Source organism: Haemaphysalis longicornis, unplaced genomic scaffold (genome assembly GCF_048455015.1).
Source record: "Haemaphysalis longicornis isolate Haplotype H1 unplaced genomic scaffold, Haemaphysalis longicornis Haplotype H1 scaffold_5, whole genome shotgun sequence".
NCBI classification, from domain to species: Eukaryota; Metazoa; Arthropoda; class Arachnida; order Ixodida; family Ixodidae; genus Haemaphysalis; species Haemaphysalis longicornis.
In genome coordinates, this window is record NW_027526385.1 from 64525422 (window position 1) to 64542315 (window position 16894).

A 16894-nucleotide genomic window follows, 5' to 3' on the forward strand; every position below is an offset into this window, starting at 1 on the left:
CGCCGCTACGACAGCCGCTACGATGGAACGGCGTGTGGTTCTACTTGGGTCCTGCGAGCGAGCTACGATGACTAGGAGAGCCCTTAAAGTGCTCCGCAGTTATTATAATGAAAATTATTACGTTGATAGTTATGGCGCGGTGTTGATGGATAGTGATGCACCTGCTCGCCAGCGTAAATACAACATTACCCTTCGCCGTCATTATCAATAGCATGCTACCACGGCTGACCGCAACGTTGACTCGTAATAGGTTTCTTAGCATAAAATTTAGCAGTTCGCTCTTTCCCAGTATGAGTTATCATTGTACCCAGCACACTAATGCGTTTGAATTCCCCACTTTTTTCGCACTACACTGCTGCTTTGTCCTCAGGCGCAAAACAGGTCGCATGTTTATCGCATTGGCTGCTAAGTGCTCGCTCACAGGGTTCTCACAGTCAGGGTCCTCCAGAACGACACCGAAGGATTTCGAAGCGTACATGGTTTACTGTGTTTTCATTGCTGTTCTGACTTCCTCTTTGTAGTCCCTTGTAGCAGACGACGCTAATCGTTATCATTTCATTACGCTCGTTAGAGCGGCCGCATGTCCTTGTGGCTGCGCAGGCTCGCGCCACTTCTTCTAGTAGATTCCATTAAAGCCTCATCCTTTTCAGACGTGTCGCTCCCCTTCCTGAGCATCGCGCCGCAGTTGGAGGACCCAGAGGTCCAACAATTACTGTCCAGTCATGCGTTGCCAAAGATTGCCGACGCGGCGCAAAGCTTAGTCCACACAGTGCTCGTTAACATCAAGTCAGGGCAGTTTATTTCCAAAAACAGTGCTGGGGGTAGCTCAGACGAAAAGCGCTTAGCAACCGCTTCAAGAAGTTTTTTTCTCTTCCTTTTTCATTTCACAGCTGCCCCCCCCTGGGGCAATCCAAGGGAAATAAAGACGTGAAACAACACAACAACAACAGTGCCTGAGGGTGCTCGTTTATGTGAGCTGCACGTGACGTAAGACGAAGAAAGCACGCGTGCTCTTCTTCACGGCCCTGATGCACAGTGGTGTAACGACTGGGCTGAGGTGGGGCAGAGAGCTCCACCGATTCTTGTTGTTCACCAAGCCTACCCCTCAACTCATGAGGAACGAAGGCGCAAAATCAACGAGCGGCAGCGAACTTGTCGGCTCCGAAAGAAATCCCTGAAGGAAGAGCAGGATGCCATCCGGAAGAAAGTAAGAGTGTACAACGGAGGAAGACCGAGCGTACCCGCGGACAGGCGGCTCAGTCGGACGAGGAACAAATCCAGCCAAAACGCCTCCAAGACACAGAATGGCACCGTCAGCAACGCACTGATGCCAGCCGTAAAAAAACGCCGCAATCAAACACAAAAAATGTTACTAAAAACGAATTCGGAGCCTTGTCTAACGTTTGCGACAGACTGTGGTTTCGGTACGATGTCGCAAAAGCACAGTAGAAGCACTTTGACACGGAACGTTAAGCATTCTTCGACGAAGATGTCCTAAGGTTTCGCTTTGCTCTATGTACAGTCATAGACAAATGAAACGCCATTACGAAAACATCGACCAGTACACACGGATAGGGCGATTTCTTTCTGTGCAAGCTAAATTGACGCCTGAATTAACTTTAGTAACAACTTGGAAAATGTGGCTTTCCAATTATACCAAGAGCGAGCCATTATTCCGCCTACACGATTAGTATTTTTCAATTTTGCGTGTTTTGGGTCTCAATTTCGTGCCCGCATTTTATTTGTCCGTGACCGTGCGAACGGCCTCTGTCTAACGGCGATATTGCGTAACTCTCTTGTGGCACGCCCCCTTCCCCCCCCCCCCTTCCCCCCGCAGCATTTTTATCATGCAATGAATGCTTCTACGTGATCACGTTGCATCAGCCCTACCGAGAGCGCCTAAATCAAAATAGTTTCAGCAAATATTATACTCCACTAATCTATGAACGTTTATAACAGTGCGCTCGAGAAGCCATTGGTTCCCTATTCTCGCATGGAGTGAGCGATTGAACGACAGCATATCGTCGCGCACATTATCCCTCGGTGTTCACTTGCAGTGTAGAAACCATGGGTAAAATACCGTGACCTGAACTTACAACTACTGATGGGAGGCCATTAATTTACCGCCGCTCTAGAGGCCGTTCGCGCTCGGCTGCCAAGATATATGGTAGCTTGCCATGTGACTTCCGGTAGCTGATTTGAGAGGACTGCGTGAAAAAAATCATTTTTGGAAATTGTTTCGGCTGCCCGGAGGATCGAGAGGGGCGAGTTCTGAAGATACTAGGAATATTCTTCTCGAGTTCAGGAGGGATTTTGCCGGTGCATTTGGCGTGCACTCGATCGTGCCACCTTGCGGCATTGACAAGCTCTCCTGTCACCTCGTTTCCTTTCGCTGTTATTCGGTGCTCGCTGACTCTGTTCATCAGGCGACACGTGTGCTGTTGCACCTTCATGACGTCTATTCGTCTGCTTAAAATGTGTATTTTTTAACAAAGCGGAAAAGGTAAAATAATTGGCTGCGTATATGTTCTCCTTTCGTTGAAAATGTCGACAAAAGACGATAGCCTCTGTCTACATTTGCCAAATAAATGCCTCCCTTCTCTTTCCCGCTCACCTCGCATGCTATTCCTCTTCCGTCGCGCTTCTCGAAAGGTAAGCACGCTAAAGGTTTGGTCAAGTCAATTTAAATTTACCGCGTTCCACTGCTCCAGGCCGGGTGCCTCGATGCCAGCGTTGCCGTACGGCGGAGACGCGCGTGAATCGAGGCGCCCTACTTCAACGTTTATAGATCCACGTTTCCCTACTCCACGTGCGTTTGAAGTAGTACGTGGGACCTGTCTATGGAACCTTTCGTAACTGTTGCCGCTTGATTTCCTAAAATACCGCCAGAAGGAATAGTGGCGCGGGCGACAGCAGGTGATGGAGCCAATTTTTTTCTGTAGTGCATGTAGTATTTCATTTCACAAAAATCAAGCATCTATGAATATTTTTTATAAATAAGCATTGTAATTATCACTTACTCATTAATTTTCTGTCTTATATTTGGTTAATATCTTGTTCTTGTGCAACAATATTAACAAGTATGAACATTGAAACCGGACTTTGAGGTTTGAATTCGGCTGTGAGTATATGAGACTTTTGCGCCGATTTTGTTTCACTTTGGCCGGGTGGCTGAACCAAGTTGCAGACATACAGAAAGACAGACCGACAGGCAGACCAATATTTCTGGGTTTAAGTATCCCAAGAAAAACTATCGTCTTTAAAAAAATAATATGGTGGGCGCTGCATTTTTTCCTGATGCATCTTTCATACGTGGTACATCTAGGTGCCCAGTGTGGGCCCGTGTGGCTGACTCATTGCGCAACATTAAAACTAAAGAGACAGCTTAATGAAGGAAACGTAAGTATGCTTTGTGGACTAAAGTGTCAAAAAATTACAATTTTATCCAAATTTTATCCAAAAATATGGATAATTTTTTATACAAAAAAAATCATGTACCTAGACGGCTCTCAGGCCGAATTGATGGGCTATGTTAAAGGCGGGGCCACGCTGAACAAGAAACTTCGTCGGAAAAATGAATGATAAAACTAAAAGCAAAAAAAAAAGAACCAGGTACCAAAAAAGAAAAAAAGAACCCCAAAAAGTGGTTCTACCTAAAGTTTTCAGCGGGAAGGGCTGGATCGGGACTGTTGGGTCTGATGAAGTTTACCTGCAGGGATTGATTTGAAAGTAAAGCGATTTCAACGGGCGTTCGATGGCGGAGGCTACGCAGCTGCGGCGGCGGTGGTAAGGACATCTACGGGTTCGAGAACGCGGGCTAGCTCGAAATGATTTAGTCCTATTTAGTCCTACAGGTGTAACGTTAAATTAGGAATCTGGTTTTCCTTTAAAGAAGCTTCTGGTGTCTCTTTGAGCTTCGCAGTGGCGATCCGCTTGCCTAAAACAGCTTCCCGACGCTCAAACACGCAAGCTCACTTTGGCTTCTAGTTTACTGTACTCTGGCTCACGGAGGCTGGGGGCCGGACATTTTTTGTTTTGTTTTGTTTTGTTTACCCTAGGAGGCGCACGCTGCGGTCACGACTGACCTAGGTGAGAAGGTGGCCTCGAGTAAATAATTGAGTTAGCGTCGCTAAGCCTCCTAAACGGCTGAACGTTGGTGCTGCCGATGTCACCTGTCACTGCCTCCTAACAGCTGAGAAGAACAGAAGAGGGGAAGGGGTCACAAACCTTTCGGATTATGAACAGAAGCGGCCAGCGGCCCTTCAGGCGTCGCAGCGAGTTTTCCGGTCAGATTGCGTTGGAAAAACGGTGGCAAAGCGTGGAAAGTGGGGCCCGTGACAGTTTAAACGACCGTAACAGGCAGCAACCTATAAGCACCTTGCTCTGGCGGCAAAAAAAGAAGATGTACACATCTGAACACCCTGAGATTGGTGCACGGATTTATTTTGTTGATGCTGGGGTGCCCTGGACTTTTGTGGTGAACACAGGGGGTCCGCGGGGTCGGAAATAATAATTACATTCACCGGAACCGGGTTCTTCGTAGCCATGGCCTTCAAGTTTTCTGTAGAAAAGCTGTGCGGACAAAGTAAATGTACGTTCCAACAGCAAACAGCAGCACAAAGATTGGCTCTTTGTTCCTTTAAAGCTTGCAAAGTTGTTTCCGTAAACAAACGTGATACTCGTGGAGCCTATATGCTGACAGAATTGCGGTCTGCCAATGTACGGTCCCAACTGGCTTAAAAAGAAGCGGCGCCAAAAAAAAAAAAAACAACTCCAGAAACGTCTAGACATCTAGACAGAAAAAAAAAACAGCTATTAGTTGCAACGTTATCCTCCGCATATAAAATGAATACAGGCGACGAAAGCTGGCAGACGTCGCACGTAATCTGTCGAGTCAAGGCTGTGTCCGATAACAGCGATGGTTCAGGCATTCCTTTTCGTCGCACGGGTGAGAGGGAGACGGGGCTCTTTGGCGTTCTCCAGATTAAGGCCTAAACAAGACGGCACAAGCTTTCGCAATGGTCGACATTGGCCACGGACCATCGGTTTTGGCTCTTGTGGCCTGTGTCTTATACAGCGTGACAGTGGCTGCTCAGGTTGGAAACTACGATTGCCAAATTACTGCATACTGATGAACCTTAACGAGCTCGTGTGTTGCAAAAATGCACGCCCGAGCACCATAAAAAGGCGGCATTTTGTTTACTTCTGCTACTTTCGTAGAAGGTGTGTGTTACTTATACTACCTTAGGTTCTCTATAATGTTTCAATCACAGTATCTTCTCCATTGCGGTAGCAGTCATGATTCCAGAAACATTCCTAAATAATCAGACTGATTGCGACCATTACCAGCAGCATTTTTACGCGCTGCAGTGGACGTTTTAGTGGCTGGTCCTCCATAGTTAAATGTAAGTTTGTAGAGAAAGGAGGTATTGTGAAAAGAGAAGCATCCGAAGCTTCGAACAGGTAGAATTGCATAAAACAAATAAAGTGAAAGTAAAATAAAATTACACCACGCATCAATGGGAATCCTTTCACTCTCAAATTGCAGCCACAGAATAAAAAGGGAATACTTAGCGTAAAAGCAGGTTAATTGAACGGTATGCAAGAGAAGTAACTGGGCAGAACTGCAAGTGAAAAGCTCAAACTAATGATATATCTTATTTAATATTCAATTGGTTTAGTCTGGTGTAAAACGGAGGGTGGATATCTATTGCCCAGCCCTTGTTCATAACGTATTACCCGTGAAGAAATGTTTTTACCTAGCGCGTGATTTGCTGAATAGCAGTACACAAGAGAGCGAAAGAATAAATTTATTACGAGAATCGTACGGGGGATTAGTGTCCTAGGCCATTGGAAACTCTGCTACAACGCCGCTTTTCACCAGCCGAAGACGGGAGTAGGGACCGGAGATGGGCAGTTCCTTCTCTCACTGCCCACGGGAACGGTGAGTAAGTCTTGGAAACTTGGGGTTTGCAAGATGTTTCGAAGAAACTAGCTGCAGATTGCTTATACATGAGAAATATTTCTTAGGTTCACATTCATTTCAAAGGCAAACGTCATTATTCACCGATTTACAGTTGATTTGAACACTGCCTTCAACACACACGAACGATGTTTCCTACAAACTGAAAACAAACTCCTAAATTAATATTGGGGGATTAACGCGACACAACCACACAGGTCCTTCAGACCTTCCTGAATGCTTGGACACGACCTAAAATACCAGCGTACTTCCCGCCATCCGCATACACCGGTACAAACACGAAATAAAACTCCCACTCAAGCAACTTACGCTGAATGATCACGTTTCACAAAGACCTTCCCTTGCAAGAACCCAAGAAATATTTATTAACAAATTCTATACAGATGCATAATTTTCACCGGAAACAATTCGCAAATGGTACTACCCCCACATTAACCCAAAATGTCCATGCTGTCAGCAAGCCGCCGAGGCTCATTTGCACCACCTGGTCTGGATATCCCCCAAATTCTATCGATACCAAAATTTCACTTCCCCAAACCCAGATCCCTCAACCCGTATCGATCCCCTCACATTAGATGAACTCACCCTTAACCTTATAATACGGTTCGCCAATAAGAGCGGTCTAGCGCGAGTTATAAGCGACGGCCTACACCAGTGAATGGACCAGTGAATGCTGAACAGTTGTCCTGTGAGAAACTGCTGCCGCCTCCCGAAGACCAGGAACTCATACGAGCCCCCTTCAACCATGAATCCTCCCCTCCCAACTCCCCCCCAAGGCCTCCGGCCTTCCCTTTTTTAATAAAAGATTTAACAAAATTACGCCCATCTTCCCGTGAGGGAACCCTGATGTGATGCTACGCATCAGGGGGGAGCGTTTAGACTGACGCTGGTATTGGATTGCGTCAGTGCACTCGCTGAAGGGACTGTCGCTTCCATCACGTCTTCATCGGAAGAATCAAGCCAAGCAGGAAGTCGTCAAGCAAGTCACGCGGAGTCGAACGAGAGCGAGCGCTGACTGAACCGCCGCAGCGCGCTACCCGCTTTATATTCACAGCGCCTGAAGGAGAGTAGACAGCGGAGGAGAGTCGCGCATGCGCGCATTTGCGCGACGGGAGCGGAGCGAAGCGAGCGAAGCGCGCACACGCAGCTCTTGTTTTGATAATGAGATGGAGTGAGAGTGTAGCGCACAGCTGTCGGAGAGAAGAGCGGAGGAGAGTCGCGCATGCGCAGGTGGCATGCGGACGCCGCCGACGCTGACGGGGAGGGACATGCCTCAGAGCAAGAGATGCGTCGCATCTAACAACAACGCGAGGCGCACCGTAGTGGAGGGTTCCGGATTAATTTTGACCCACTGGGTATCCTTATCGTGCGCCGAAATCTCAAACACACGGGCGTTTTTGCTTTTCGCCTAAAAAACAATTACCTCCGCAATGCGTTTACAGGTATGGTTTTCATATTGTTACGTGGCAGCAGAACAAGTGAAACGAGCGTGAGGCATGAAGGTCATGCCAGCTGCAAGTGTGAGCCCCAGAAAAGCTGCACGCTAGTCGCTCTTCGTATTGCGTGATTTGTCAGCATTGATTTATAGGGCATTGTCCACTCCTCTGCCTCGTTATACTTGCGCACGCCTGCCTCGTTATTGTTCAAGCTTTTTTGGCTCCATATGTGCCCCACAGAGAATTAGGTGGGCACTTCATCATCATCAGCAGCAGCCTGTCTACGCCCACTGCAGGGAAAAGACGTCTGCATAGATGTCCAATTATGCCGGTCCTGTGTTCACTGTGAGCAATTTATCCCGGCAAACTTCATGATATCATCTGCCCATCTAACTTTCTGCTGCCCCTGCGACGCTTGTCTTCTCTTACAAGCATCGCAGGGGCACGGTAACTCTGTTACCCTTGCTTTGTTACCCTGTTACCCTTTGTTACATTACCCTTACACTGATGTAAATATAAAGACATTTACTTCCTTCTAACACGCATTCAATATTTTGAATTTCAAGCCCACATTTGTCTGGTGTCTAGAGTGCCGTACAAAGATACAATAAACACCACAAAAAAGGGACGTCCGAGTGCGATCTGCTGTGTAGCGCCACGCCTGGCCTTACTTTGACCGCCCAAGCCTAACGCAACTGAACTGGAATGAGTCCCTGATATCTCCGATAGCTAAAATTAACCTAGAACATAAAAAAACCGCTAATTTAAAAATAAAAAAAAATTGCCCGTCTCTGCCTGCTACGCTGCAAACATCGTTAAATACGTCGGTCTCGTGCCGCTCATGGCGCGTAACACGATGTTTTCTTTCTGTTCCCGCTTTTCGCGCTCTTTTCCATCGCTTTCATTCTTCGTAGGATAAATGAGTGAAGGTATCCTAAATTCAATCCTTTTCTGACGCGTTCACCTATCTTGATCGACATTTTAGGGTTACAGAAATGGTATCTTACAGCTAGAGTGCAATCTGTTAGCGCCTTTGGTTTCTTGGGGTGTTGGGAGAGCTCGAGCCGACTTCTTTTGTGTTAGTGTTCGGTTTATTGTCATTTATATTGAACACCAATTTGAACGTGTTGCATTGATATAATTAAAAGTGCGCTGGCTCCAACAGTTATGCCTTCACATTTTCCTCCAGACTTGTCTGAGGCCTCTTTGGCGCTGTTAATTGTGGGCATACATTAGCCATTGCAGTACTTTTTGTAAATTTGAATGTTCCTGCCTGTATGCAGTTCAGGCTGGAGCATTCTTGCGCCTGAACATAGGCCTGCCTATATGTTTGGTCAGTGGGATAAACCAAGGGATAGACGGACAGAGAGGCTGACAGAGGGACAGACGGCCGGACTGAAGGACATGAAGACGGATGGACGGACGGACGGACGGGCGGACGGATGGACAGACATCAGTTTCTCCGTAACAAAGCGGCAGAAACACTGTCATCTTTACAAAGGAGCGTCCGCGAAACTTGAAATATGGAAGAACGCATCGCGAAGTTAAGACGTTACCGCTACATCATTGTTTTTCTTTGTTAAGAAAATATAGATTCACACATCGCAATGATGTAGGGCGTGACATTACAGAAATCATTTCTCATAGAAATCGTTTAACTCTAAGGGGAAAGGAATAAAACCAAGCTAAATGTCGTGAGCAATTATGCCAGTGGTTTAAATCGCGGGCCACCGTAAGCATTGCATAGGCAGAGGACACCAGCTCGGGTAGGAGCCTACTTTGTCATGCACCTGTTTATCGCCCGCAGTGGAGCGTGCCAGTCCTGCCCTTACATATGGCTCGCATCTGCTCCCTGCACTGCCAATGTCGAAATCTCCCGCCGCTCCTGCCAGTTAACGCTTTCTTCTTTGAACTTCTAACCCCCCCCCCTCCTCCCCCACTCTTCTCGTTCCGTCCCGCTTCATCCATGATGAATGCAATAAAGGTTTGCTCTATTCAAATAAACCTTACCACATTTTGACTACTCTCGCGCCGCCTTTTGGTGGGTTTTCTTTCTGCTGTGCCTGCAACAGGGGAAGCGGACGTTTGGTTTTCATGTTTTATCTTTTTTATCATTTATCTTCCCTTTCCCGCCATTGCGACCCATTTAGTGGCGCGTGGTTTTCTTTTTACTACCGTAAAATCTATCCAAAGCATATTCATTACTAAATATCTCTGATGCTGTAGATAATATACTTAAATTTAGCATCAAATATGCCTACTTTGCATATCATAATGCGCACATGTATAAGCGACGGCAGCAGTTTTGAGCGACTTGTTACTATAACTTTTTTATATAATCGTTCATTACTATTATTCCAAGCGGCTCAGTTGAATTAAATACAGAGCAACAGGCTAAAATGTTCCATTTAGGTATCCCCCAAAAGTCTGTCATTTGAAAATTCAGAGACTGTCAAACTGCACCACAGCTATCACATCACTTTAGCGCTTAGCTACAGCGCCGTCAGACTGCACTCAGACTTGGTGTTTCTTGTAAAGAACGTGTGTGAAGGAAATCGCCCGTATAACCAAAAGGTATTTAAAGTTATACACTTAACGCATAATAAAAATTTCTCGTATCTAGTAGGCGCATGTACTTAGCAGTTGTGGGGTATGCAAGTAATGTTGAGAAAAGTATACAGTATGGTCGTATTGTGATGACAACTGCTTTTCGGAGCAACCAATGAATAATGTATATGAACTACTTTTAGAATGCCGAAACCATTATAGAAGAGTATTCGGTAGGGTTGTTTTTCTGACTGGAAGGAGAGCGAAAAAAATGCTGCAGAGTGGCCTTCCATCCTTGTTATCCTTTCACAAGGAACATGCACCACTCACGGTATCAACCCTTGCTATTGCTAAATACCTGACTTACTCTTTGAGCTGGCAGTTTTTATAATTTGACTGATGTTATGTCTTCTTGTTCGCAAATTTGTATCTCGGGATTAGCAACAGAAAACTGATGTCTGGTGAATTTGCCACCACCGTCGTCAAGGACCATTTCGCTTCACTTGCCAATTAGCGCACTTTGGTGACGGGCCCAGAGAAAGAGAACATTCATTAGCCAAGCGTGCATCATATCTTGAACGGAGACTACGTTGCGAAATCAAATGAGTTGTCTATTCTCGAACGCAGAGAGCAGCACGATGCACCTCAAATTTCCAAATGCGCTTTTAACGAGGTCCATTTGCGAACCTCGGGCCGTCGGACAGTGTTATCGCTTCGTATTTACGCAATCGGTATATGACACTATTCGTGGAGGGCAGGCCATTGGCGTTGTTATCGAAAACCTATTAAAAACCAAGCTAACCAAATACCGTGGCCACTGAGCATGACTACGCTTGAGAAGGTTCATGAGGTCTCAGTATATGTAGGGAATCATACACCTACAACGGTGCCGCTCAAGATTATTCGTGAAAAGGCTTCCGCACACTCGAGATTGTAAGACGTTATCTTCGTATTTTTGCGAGTGCAGCGTAAACACCAAACTAGCTATCATAGCACACCGGAGTTTAAAGGCTCACGGTGATAAGTTGCTTAGTGTATTTGGAGTACACTGACCGAAAGGGGGCAGTGCAGCCTATCGGCTAGATTCTATTGGCTAGACAAGCGTCCTGGCCTCCCCAGACAAACGATGAAAGGTGAAAAGCATTCTCGCTGCTGCGCTATTCACCCGTCGAACGCCGCCTCGTAAGCTAAACCGGCATACAAGCAAGCACAAGCTGCGGCCCGCTGCGTGGTTATTCTTCTGCCCTTGATTTTCGAGGAACCACGTACCGCTGTAGAACGGACAAATTGGCCTGCCTATAGAAAGACAAACACAGAAGCGACTTGTGGATTTTTGTACTCGAGCCTTGACATCAGAAACAGCCAAATCCTAGCGATGTAACGTTTACAGAAGGAACACCGTTCGTGGCGTTCCATCATAAACCTAATGAGTTACCGTTACAGCTCCACGCATCCTTAAAGGGACACTGAAGTGAATTTGTCAAGCTCCCGTTTTTGCTTGCACTGCGTAGGCTGGCTCAAATTAGCACACTTTTCATCGTTTATCCGGTTGACAAATCGGTAATTATTTTACAAAGCGCGAAAGAAGAAAAACTACCATGCGCGGTTTGCGGCGGCCGCACCAACTAAAGCTGTGACGTTGGGAGGAGCGGGTACCGTGATTGGACGATGCCCAATGTCAGCAACCAAACAAGTTTCGGTTTCGGTTTCGGTTCTGTAAAACACAACCGGTGGCGTTGTTGGATGGGCATTCTCAATAACTCAGTAATCATCGTACCGCGCTTCTGTCATGCTGTCAGCTGTAAAAATGCATAAAGATAAGCCTCCCAGGACGGCTTGGAATCGTAGCATTCACTAGCCGAGACCTACGCAGTGCATGAACGCCCTCCGCGTACCCGCAGACGCCCAAATGTCATGCGCTTTTCCCCCATATTTGGAGCTTGCCTCCCTCATGCCTGTATCGTAAAAAGCGTGTTCGCACCAGGCCAAGGGTCTGTTCATTCTGGCCTGTGCCTACTGCCTGCAAGCAGTCAGTGCTTATGGCAACAGCACGCCAACGAGAACTCGCTAACGCGCCACTGCCAGCCTGCGCGCGTTTTGTGAACTAGTTCGTGGAGCCATGAACGTTGCGGCCCAAAAAAAGGTGAACTCCAAATAGAAAACATATGCGGAAAACGATAAAGTTAACTTACAAAAAAAAAGCACGTACTCGCGGGGATTCGAACTCGTGACTTGCAACCCGCGGGGATCCGAACTCGTGACTTGCAAAATACTTGCGGTGACATACCTAGCGGCCCAGACCATTCGGCCACGGGGCGGGCTCAGTGGCCTTGGTAATATAGGGTATATATTGTACAACCAATTTACACTTTTATTTAGTTTTGGCATTTCAGGCAGCTTGGGTGACTATTTGTTGTATTGCGCTCGTGCAGTAAGCGTCGCCCGAGTTTCCACAATAGCTCGCGTCTAGCAATTGCATTTCGTAGACGGAAAAGCGTCCGAAGATGCGTAGTCGTGCTGCTGACCGCTGTTTCTTGTTCGCCCAGCGCAAAAAAGTGCTTCCCGCACCGTAGTTTTACGCTGTACGGTAAAAATATCAGTTGATTTTATTGCCTTAGCACCTATATTGAGTTCGCTGACTCTTCTCGCGCCTTCAAGAGGCCCTATATTTTCCTACTGACGTACCAGTCAGCGAAGCGTCGCATGTGCGCTTGTGCAGCGCTTGTGTGAAGCGACCTTGACTTGGAGCTAGATACAGTGTACAAACTAACCAAGTAAAGAAAGGCCCATTCTTCCATTCACAAACGTGTCCTGGCTTCGTTTCAACTGAGCGAACGAATTGAGACGACCAGTCGGCGGCCGGCGGACGAAACGCTGGGCCGACTGACTCTGTCTGAAGGCCGGGGAGCCGTGTAGTAGCGCAGCCAATTGCGAGCTCGGGTCCTCGCGACGTCACACGAAAACGGCGCAGAAAATGGGCGAGCGTAAAGAGAGGAGGACAGCATTTTCGAATTAATTTTTCTACTAAATAAAATCGCGTAAACGCGCCCAGGGTGGTCGAAACATGGCCTGGGGACTCCGGACTACAATTTGCGCAAGTAATCCCGCAATGTTTACATATCACTTCAGTGTCCCTTTAATGGAACGGCGGCGTTCCTTCGTTACTCCAAAAAAGAACTAGTTCCACGAACGCCGTTACTTGGAACTAAGCCTTGAGGCTATTAAATAAACAAACAAACAACAACGAACGCCGTTCCGTACAACACTGCTACTATGTCTGGATTTAATGTCGTGAATAGAGATACTCCGGTATCTTCCATACAGATCTACCCGTGTCTCCCAACAGGTGTTTACCATTCTGTAAAAAAGCCTTCGATGCAGGCTAGCAAAGCTCTCATGCCAGAAGAGGAGATTGTTTTTAAGTTTCTGAGAAAAAATGCCCAATTCTGAGCAGCTTACTGGAATATTTCCCGATAAGTGTTGCCGTACGTTGGTTTTGGGCTTTATACCCTGGTCCCAATCAGACGAAATCACCATCTCTGATTTTCATCCGTAATGCATCCTCATACGTTATAGGGTCACATAATCATGATTTATTTAAGATCTAGGAACAAAACAGAGAGCTCCGCTTTTTTTTGTTTTTTTTTTGCGAAGCCTCCTACACCTTGAAAACGCCTCTCGTGTAGGCCCGGATTTATGTCGAGAATGTCGCAGATCAGTGCTTTTTGATGCCTGAAAAATCGAAAAATTGGTGAGAGAAGCTTTTTGATAGTTGTATGCTAGCAACGGCCAAGAGATGAAACATGACAGATAGCCACCAGAAATAAATATTCGGTGCACTGATAAACGCCGCTGTATGTAGTCATCAGGGTCCGTACCCAAAATAAGGGAGATGCACGACGAGTATTCGATGGTGCGAAGTCACCAAGGACATAAGTGGCGGAAACTGAATTTCTATACGCAAAATATGCGATAAATCTGTACTTCCCGTTCTCAACGTAGAGAGAAACTAAGAGAGAAAATGTATTTTCTTCACATATAAACAAACCAACATACCAAACCAAGCGACACGTAAACACACCTCTATGGCAAAGAGGGCAGGACACCGGAATGAAAATATTGTGGTTAGAGGTAGAATACGAATTTCATGTGTCAGTGAAGGAGCCGGTAGTCTACAAAACAATAGTGCGGTGAAGTTCGTGGGTAGGCAGGTGACAGAATAGACACAGACTTTCCTGACGACAAGTGCCAATTGATCATGTGACAGGGATGCTGTCTCAACTACTAAAGAGTTTTGGGCAAAACGTCTTTGGCTATGGCGACACGTATTTGTCATGTTCGCGACAAAAAACACACGAGGCGTCACATGTCGATGAAGCACGAAGTTTTCAATAACGTTAAGAGTTGGATAACGATTATCGCGGTGTGTGCTATTAACACGTGGTCACCACCATGATCGCACGCCACCAAACCCGTAATTTGGAGCTCAAGCTTAGACCTCTAATTACTTATATACGCGCCTTGAGTGTAATTATTCATAATGGGCACTGTTTAAAACGACAAAATATGACTTCAACTCAAGCGCCCGTGCTTTGCTCTTCTACCCTTCGTCTTGTGTTACTTCAAGTTTCTTTTCATTATGTCGCCATACCAACCAGCCCGTCTGACTTCCGGGGGTCAACTTAATGTAATACGTTTTATGGTGAGCAACAGCACCTAAACTAGACGAGGGCACGAAAGGGGAGTACACAAGCGCTGTTTGTGTTTCCCCTTTAGTGTCCTCGTCCCGTTTTTGCTCTGTTATTCATCATAAAACAGTACCAACTGGCCGAGCTTACCACACTTCTGCTAATACGTTTTATCCCTTGAATACGCATATTGAGTAAATTAGTTGAAATAGACGCCATATCCCAAATCAGTAGAATAAAAATAAAAGTGTGTGCGTGTATGTACGCGTGTGCCTTACGAATTGATGCCCGCCGTCAATGCTCAAAAGAAGTACAGTTCGCTCACACCTTCCCCCTGGGTTATGTACCATCCTTGTACTGCGTCCTACAAAGTTTCGGTGGTCATCCTCCTTCACAGAATGGAATGGAGAAGCAGGAGGAGAAGAAAGAATAAACTTTATTTGTATCCTAATTTTGGACCCCTGGAGGGGGTGGTCTCTCAGCTCATGATTTTTAAAAGAAACGATACCCATGTCAGAGTACTGCTAACAGGGAAGGAGCTGGTAGAAGGCCATTAATGATGGAGTCGATACCGATAAGTTTAATATGAAGCAACACATGAGTTGATTCTTTTCGTTTCATCGTTTTCGCCGAATTATTTACATGGGGAAATGCCTTTCAAACGTGTAGAACGTATATATTTTTCCCTAAAAAGGCTCGTGAGTTGTTTACTTTTATCACAGTGCAATTTGCTGGTTTCATTACAGAAGATAACTCAGCCATACATATGTAGCGTGCGTCTGCGTGGTACGATTCGAGAACGGCGGCTTGTATCGAAAGAAAATATTTCTAAAGTTAAAATGGCAATACGCAAGCGCGATGAACTGGTTCGTTTCTAAACTCCGTGATTGATTGATTGATTGTAGGGTTTAACGCGCCGACGCAACGCAGGCGATAAGGCGCGCCGTAGTGGAGGGCTCCGGATTAATTTTGACCACCTGGGGATCTTTATCGTGCGCCGGAATATCGTACACACTCACGTTTTTGCTTTTCGCCTCCATAACAAAAGCGGCCGCCGCGGCCGGGAATCGAACCCGCGACCTCGTGCTCAGCAGCGCAACGCCTTAGCCACTGAGCCACCACGGCGGGTCCCGTTTTTGCTCTGTTATTCATCATAAAACAGTACCAACTGGCCGAGCTTACAACACTTCTGCTAATACGTTTTATCCATTGGATACGCATTTTGAGTAAATTAGTTGAAATAGACGCCATACCCCAAATCAGTAGAATAAAAATAAAAGTGTGTGCGTGTATGTACGCCTGTGCCTTACGAATTGATGCCCGCCGTCAATGCTCAAAAGAAGTACAGTTCGCTCACACCTTCCCCCCGGGTTATGTACAATTCCTGTACTGCGTTCTACAAAGTTTCGGTGGTCATCCTCCTTCACAGAATGGAATGGATAAGCAGGAGGAGACGAAAGAATAAACTTTATTTGTATCCTAATTTTGGGCCCCGGGAGAAGGTGGTCTCTCAGCTCATGATTTTTAAAAGAAAGGATACCCATGTCAGAGTACTGCTAACAGGGAAGGAGATGTTAGAAGGCCGTTAATGATGCAGTAGATACCGATAAGTTTAATATGAAGCAACACATGAGTTGATTCTTTTGGTTTCATCGTTTTCACCGAATTATTTACATGGGGAGATTCCTTTCAAACGTGTAGAACGTATATACTTTTCCCTAAAAAAGGCTCGTGAGTTGTTTACTTTTATCACAGTGTAATTTGCTGGTTTCATTACGGAAGATAACTCAGCCATACATATGTAGCGTGCGTCTGCGTGGTACGATTCGAGAACGGCGGCTTGTACCGAAAGAAAATATTTCTAAAGTTAAAATGGCAATACGCAAGCGCGATGAACTGGTTCGTTTCTAAACTCCGTGACACCAATAGATGGCCAAAAACCTGCCAAAACATATCTATATGGTAGATCCGTTTTCTTGCTGGCATGTATATTTTAAGACATTAACTGATGTTTATAAACATAAAGAGGGGATCATATACTTACGTCACGATTCTTTCATAAATCAATAAACGATACGCCATGTTTATTTTCATTCTGTGTGGCCCCGTGTGGCGGACGCAGTTGAAGTCGAGTGACTGTTATCATGGCCGTGCAACATACGATGTGCTCAGGAACCGATAAATTCATGAGCTCATAACCCCGTGTATTTTCTTTGTTTACTTTCAGCCTGACCTCGAGC